Source organism: Electrona antarctica, assembly GCF_951216825.1.
Source record: "Electrona antarctica genome assembly, contig: scaffold_193, whole genome shotgun sequence".
In the NCBI taxonomy this organism is placed as follows: Eukaryota; Metazoa; Chordata; class Actinopteri; order Myctophiformes; family Myctophidae; genus Electrona; species Electrona antarctica.
The window spans coordinates 238,461-246,054 of record NW_027637563.1 but is presented as its reverse complement, the minus strand read 5'-3'; the positions used below and the strand labels follow the sequence as shown (position 1 = coordinate 246,054).

General features: G+C 41.2%; 1 long non-coding RNA gene across 1 annotated transcript; it reads left to right on the top strand.

The window, feature by feature from the left end:
• The first annotated feature begins 1,669 nt into the window (after positions 1-1,669).
• Positions 1,670-6,350, top strand: LOC306918829. The gene is made up of 2 exons (XR_013789413.1): positions 1,670-5,220; positions 5,855-6,350. It is a non-coding gene; the product is annotated as an uncharacterized lncRNA (long non-coding RNA).
• The last annotated feature ends 1,244 nt before the right edge of the window (positions 6,351-7,594 follow it).

Below are 7,594 nucleotides of genomic sequence, written 5' to 3'. Positions count from 1 at the left end.
ACTATAGCTCTGGTCCATAGTGTTAACACTATGTTACTATAGCTCTGGTCCATAGTGTTAACACTATGTTACTATAGATCTGGTCCATAGTGTTAACACTATGTTACTATAGATCTGGTCCATAGTGTTAACAATATGTTACTATAGATCTGGTCCATAGTGTTAACACTATGTTACTATAGATCTGGTCCATAGTGTTAACACTATGTTACTATAGCTCTGGTCCATAGTGTTAACACTATGTTACTATAGCTCTGGTCCATAGTGTTAACACTATGTTACTATAGCTCTGGTCCATAGTGTTAACACTATGTTACTATAGATCTGGTCCATAGTGTTAACACTATGTTACTATAGATCTGGTCCATAGTGTTAACAATATGTTACTATAGATCTGGTCTATAGTGTTAACACTATGTTACTATAGATCTGGTCCATAGTGTTAACACTATGTTACTATAGCTCTGGTCCATAGTGTTAACACTGTTACTATAGCTCTGGTCCATAGTGTTAACACTATGTTACTATAGATCTGGTCCATAGTGTTAACACTGTTACTATAGCTCTGGTCCATAGTGTTAACACTATGTTACTATAGCTCTGGTCCATAGTGTTAACACTGTTACTATAGCTCTGGTCCATAGTGTTAACACTATGTTACTATAGCTCTGGTCCATAGTGTTAACACTATGTTACTATAGCTCTGGTCCATAGTGTTAACACTATGTTACTATAGCTCTGGTCCATAGTGTTAACACTATGTTACTATAGCTCTGGTCCATAGTGATAACACTATGTTACTATAGATCTGGTCCATTTGGGTAACACTATGTTACTATAGATCTGGTCCATAGTGTTAACACTATGTTACTATAGCTCTGGTCCATAGTGTTAACACTATGTTACTATAGATCTGGTCCATTTGGGTAACACTATGTTACTATAGCTCTGGTCCATAGTGTTAACACTATGTTACTATAGCTCTGGTCCATAGTGTTAACACTATGTTACTATAGATCTGGTCTATAGTGTTAACAATATGTTACTATAGATCTGGTCTATAGTGTTAACACTATGTTACTATAGATCTGGTCCTTAGTGTTAACACTATGGACCAGATCTATAGAGCGTCGCAGTCCCGCCCCCTACCATGGACCAGTCCCGCCCCCTACCATGGACCAGTCCCGCCCCCTACCATGGACCAGTCCCGCCCCCTACCATGGACCAGGAAATGAAACCCAATGCATTTTTCCCATAGACATTTCTTAAAGTATTTATTTAAAGACGGTTACGCCGCGGACAAAGCCAACTCGAGTCGTGACAACTCATGACAACACAAACAATATTTTGGACCAAACAAATAATTACAAAGAAGAAAAACAACAAAAAGTGTTGTAACCTGCCATTTTTTTCTTCTTTCTAATTATTTTTTCGGCCCCAAACATTGTGTTTGTTGTCATGATTTGTCACGACTCGAGTTGGCTTTGTCCGCGGCGTAACCGTCTTTAAATAAATACTTTCTGAAATGTCTGAGGAAAATGAACGGAGAATCATTTCCTGGTCCATGGTAAGGGGCGGGACTGTGACGCTCTATAGTAACATAGTGTTAACACTATGGACCAGATCTATAGTAACATAGTGTTAACACTATGGACCAGATCTATAGTAACATAGTGTTAACACTATGGACCAGATCTATAGTAACATAGTGTTAACACTATGGACCAGATCTATAGTAACATAGTGTTAACACTATGGACCAGATCTATAGTAACATAGTGTTAACACTATGGACCAGAGCTATAGTAACATAGTGTTAACACTATGGACCAGATCTATAGTAACATAGTGTTAAGGAGAAGGCCTTCTAACACTATGGACCAGAGCTAGCTATCTTCCATGGGGTCTGTAGATCTCTTCCATGGGGTCTGTAGATCTCTTCCATGGGGTCTGTAGATCTCTTCCATGGGGTTTGTATATTCGCTGTGGTGTGAACGGTGCTTCCTGCAAACAGAGCGAGTGTTTCTCAAAAGGTTTTCATGTCAGGGATGTTCGTAATGCCGTCATTTCAAACTTTTTCATGTTTTTTATTTTATTTTTCATTTGTGTTTTTGTATCTAAAAGCCCTACATCATGCTACCATGTCACACACAAGTAGCACAAATGGCCGATCCACGTAGATCGGCTATTTTTTTTTGCTATAACATTTTTGACATTTATCTTAAATGAAAGTGAAAAGTAACAGATAAGGTTTCCACCTTATCCATTACACCATAACATTACATTAATTGTTGTGTATTTGGTCACGATTTTGAAAGAAGAAAACAAGGTTTTGTGCCAACATGGACACACACATCGCCAACAATACTAGACAACATGGACACACACATCGCCAACAATACTAGACAACACGGACGCACACATCGCCAACAATACTAGACAACATGGACACACACATCGCCAACAATACTAGACAACACGGACGCACACATCGCCAACAATACTAGACAACATGGACACACACATCGCCAACAATACTAGACAACATGGACACACACATCGCCAACAATACTAGACAACATGGACGCACACATCACCAACAATACTAGACAACATGGACACACACATCGCCAACAATACTAGACAACATGGACGCACACATCACCAACAATACTAGACAACATGGACGCACACATCGCCAACAATACTAGACAACATGGACACACACATCGCCAACAATACTAGACAACATGGACACACACATCACCAACAATACTAGACAACATGGACACACACATCACCAACAATACTAGACAACATGGACGCACACATCACCAACAATACTAGACAACATGGACACACACATCACCAACAATACTAGACAACATGGACACACACATCACCAACAATACTAGACAACATGGACACACACATCACCAACAATACTAGACAACATGGACGCACACATCACCAACAATACTAGACAACATGGACACACACATCACCAACAATACTAGACAACATGGACACACACATCGCCAACAATACTAGACAACACGGACGCACACATCACCAACAATACTAGACAACATGGACACACACATCGCCAACAATACTAGACAACATGGACACACACATCGCCAACAATACTAGACAACATGGACACACACATCGCCAACAATACTAGACAACATGGACACACACATCACCAACAATACTAGACAACATGGACACACACATCGCCAACAATACTAGACAACATGGTAAATCTGTTATTTTTATTTTATTTTATTTTTTGCGGTTTGAAAACACTGCATGTCGTCCAGAGATGATGTCGTCACTCATGTTGGAATCCAACCTGTCTCCCGTCCTGTCTGTCTGTCTGTCTGTCTGTCTCTCGCTGCTCGTAGAGATTTGGCATGTCGAGAGAAGAGCTCGTTTAAACGACGTACAAATCCATCCAATCAGCGCCAAACACCCCTCTGGGCTATGGGACAAACACACCCCTCTGGGCTATGGGAAATACACACCATAGAGTATATAAAAGGATAGAGACTGAACTGGCGCGAAGCTCCGCCCCCCCAGCTATTCATGTCAGTGGAAGTTGCTCAGTGGCGTTTTGAAGCACCCGGAAGACTGCCGGAAGTACCGTCTCAGAACGTCTACTTCCGCATTTGACCACCAAATTTTGGTGGTCAAATGCGGAAGTGCAACCGAGCGCTCAATGTTAAAGCCCAGCTGCACGGGGTTTCCCGGTCATGAATACACGGGTCCGCCTGTAGTCCCTCCTCCTACCACTAGGGCCCAGAGCTTCAACGTTGAATAGCCTCACTGGCCCCTTGATACACACCCCTCTGGGCTACGGGACACAGTGGTCGCCGTGGTTACGCTTCATGTGGTTACGCTTCATGTGGTTACCATGGCTACATCTACAGCTGAGTTTCAATCCAACTGATTTTAAATCTGCGTTTCTCCAACTTTGTTGTGGGGGCCCACATGGATTTTTGAAAAGATGTTCAAAAATGGTCGCAGCCCTGTTTAAACTCTAGTTGAACCACATTCAGCTCTAAACTGGTTTAAACTAGTTGAACCACATTCAGCTCTAAACTGGTTTAAACTCTAGTTGAACCACATTCAGCTCTAAACTGGTTTAAACTCTAGTTAAACCACATTCAGCTCTAAACTGGTTTAAACTAGTTGAACCACATTCAGCTCTAAACTGGTTTAAACTCTAGTTGAACCACATTCAGCTCTAAACTGGTTTAAACTCTAGTTGAACCACATTCAGCTCTAAACTGGTTTAAACTAGTTGAACCACATTCAGCTCTAAACTGGTTTAAACTCTAGTTGAACCACATTCAGCTCTAAACTGGTTTAAACTAGTTGAACCACATTCAGCTCTAAACTGGTTTAAACTAGTTGAACCACATTCAGCTCTAAACTGGTTTAAACTCTAGTTGAACCACATTCAGCTCTAAACTGGTTTAAACTCTATACGAGTGAAAACGACATGTTATGAACAATAATCTGAATGTGTTTAATATTGACAGACTTGTTTCTAGATTTGTGTCAAAGAACATCAGTTCAATGGAGACTCACTGTGTTTGCAAGAAAACATGAAAAACTAAAAAATGAAAATAAATGTATCTCTTAAGCTTCCCAGCCAGCACGGTCGGGACTGGACCCGTTGGTGATGTCTGGATTGGGGCCAGATCCGGTCAAACCAAGACTAGTCGCATCTGGCCCAGAATATCGCCTGATTTCAACCAACATATATTCTGCCCACTAAGAACGGACATCCCTGGATGAATCACAGAGAGTCCGATCGAGGCCAGAATTTCTGTAAATCATATCATAGCTTGTCAGATCTGGCCCATAATAATCTGTATTATTTCAACAGAGTGAAGGTTATTAGGGTTATGGTTATAGGGATGCACCGAATATCCGAATATGATTAATATTATATTTCTTTTTTCCTACCATTGCTGTTATGGCCGTACCTTAAAGCTACCTGATTTATGGCAAAATAAATGGTTATGGCAAAAACCTAATTTATAATAATCTCTATTATGGGTCCATAAAACATTTATTCGGCTCTTTTGAATGCAATAATTGCATACACTATTCGGTGATATATTTTCTGCCTATTCGGGCCGAAACCGAATAGGCCGCAATTTTCTGCCAAATATTTTCTGCGGCCGAATATTCGGTGCATCACTAGTTAAGGTTATTACTTTAAAGGGTAAGACCACTTTTGTAGAGGTTTGGGTTGTGTAGTTACCTTGCCATGATGTAACTCCAAATGTGGACAAGAAATCAAAAATAATTTCTCCAGTGATTAGAAATTGATAATTCAAAATATGCTCCTCATTGACTTACATTGTACGCTGAAACAGCTCTCAAAGTCACTCTTTTAGTACGTAAACAAACACAAACAAAGTTGTTTCAGACAATATAGAGCAACACCAAAACTCATGTGGTTTTATTTCTTCATAAAAATGTTAACTTCCTGTTGATTTGTCCATTTTTATTCAGAAGAAAACCCGGACTGGATCCATGGATCCGGATCCAGATCTTCATATAGTAAAATCAACAGGAAGTTACCATTTTTATGAAGAAATAAAACCACATGAGTTTTGGTGTTGCTCTATATTGTCTGAAACAACTTTGTTTGTGTTTGTTTACATACTAAAAGAGTGACTTTGAGAGCTGTTTCAGCGTACAATGTAAGTCAATGAGGAGCATATTTTGAATTATCAATTTCTAATCACTGGAGAAATTATTTTTGATTTCTTGTCCACATTTGGAGTTACATCATGGCAAGGTAACTACACAACCCAAACCTCTACAAAAGTGGTCTTACCCTTTAAGTCTGTGAACTCTGTATCATGGAGTAATGACAATACAAGAGACATGATTCCAGTCTCTCCACTCTGGGACAATATGAACACAGTGTCTCTCCACTCTGGGACAATATGAACACAGTGTCTCTCCACTCTGGGACAATATGAACACAGTGTCTCTCCACTCTGGGACAATATGAACACAGTGTCTCTCCACTCTGGGACAATATGAACACAGTGTCTCTCCACTCTGGGACAATATGAACACAGTGTCTCTCCACAATGACAGTACTGAACGCAGCTGTAGAAAACGCTTCTGTAATGTGTATAAAAGATAAGTGGAATCTTCAATGTGTCTTTATTTGTACAGCCTCTGGTTGGTGCCTTATTATTATTATTATTATGAGTTTTACCCAGAAAAAGGAAAGGAAAAAAAAAAAGTTCAGTCTTCTGTCCAATGTATCGATTTTTAAGTAAAAATAAACTTATTTTAGTACAACAACGTCATGGTGTGTGTTTTTATTTTAGTACAACAACGTCATGATGTGTGTTTTTATTTTAGTACAACACGTCATGGTGTGTGTTTTTATTTTAGTACAACAACGTCATGGTGTGTTTTTATTTTAGTACAACGTCATGGTGTGTGTTTTTATTTTAGTACAACAACGTCATGGTGTGTGTTTTTATTTTAGTACAACAACGTCATGGTGTGTGTTTTTATTTTGGATGTTCCTGGTCCCGAACTCCTGTTGGAAAGACGTGGGTCTTGATTTATTTTTTATTTATTTTTTATTATGGATGTCCCGATACACTTTTCTCGTTCCCGTTTTGATCCCGATACCATAATTTCTGTGTTACCCCTGTGTGGGATCGCTGGTTAGACTGGCATAGTGTCGACCCCTTACCCCTGTGTGGGATCGCTGGTTAGACTGGCATAGTGTCGACCCCTTACCCCTGTGTGGGATCGCTGGTTAGACTGGCATAGTGTCGACCCCTTCCTTACCCCTGTGTGGGATCACTGGTTAGACTGGCATAGTGTCGACCCCTTACCCCTGTGTGGGATTGCTGGTTAGACTGGCATAGTGTCGACCCCTTACCCCTGTGTGGGATCGCTGGTTAGACTGGCATAGTGTCAACCCCTTACCCCTGTGTGGGATCGCTGGTTAGACTGGCATAGTGTCGACTGCTTCCTTACCCCTGTGTGGGATCACTGGTTAGACTGGCATAGTGTCGACCCCTTACCCCTGTGTGGGATCGCTGGTTAGACTGGCATAGTGTCGACCCCTTACCCCTGTGTGGGATCGCTGGTTAGACTGCCATAGTGTCGACCCCTTACCCCTGTGTGGGATCGCTGGTTAGACTGGCATAGTGTCGACCCCTTACCCCTGTGTGGGATCGCTGGTTAGACTGGCATAGTGTCGACCCCTTACCCTTGTGTGGAATCGCTGGTTAGACTGGCATAGTGTCGACCCCTTACCCCTGTGTGGGATCGCTGGTTAGACTGGCATAATGTCGACCCCTTACCCCTGTGTGGGATCGCTGGTTAGACTGGCCAAAACGCCACGATGCGCTTTTTTCATCGCTAGAAAGGTCAAAACGCCACGATGCGCTTTTATCATCGCTAGAAAGGTCAAAACGCCACGATGCGCTTTTTTCATCGCTAGAAAGGTCAAAACGCCACGATGCGCTTTTTTCATCGCTAAAAAGGTCAAAATGCCACGATGCGCTTTTTTCATCGCTAGAAAGGTCAA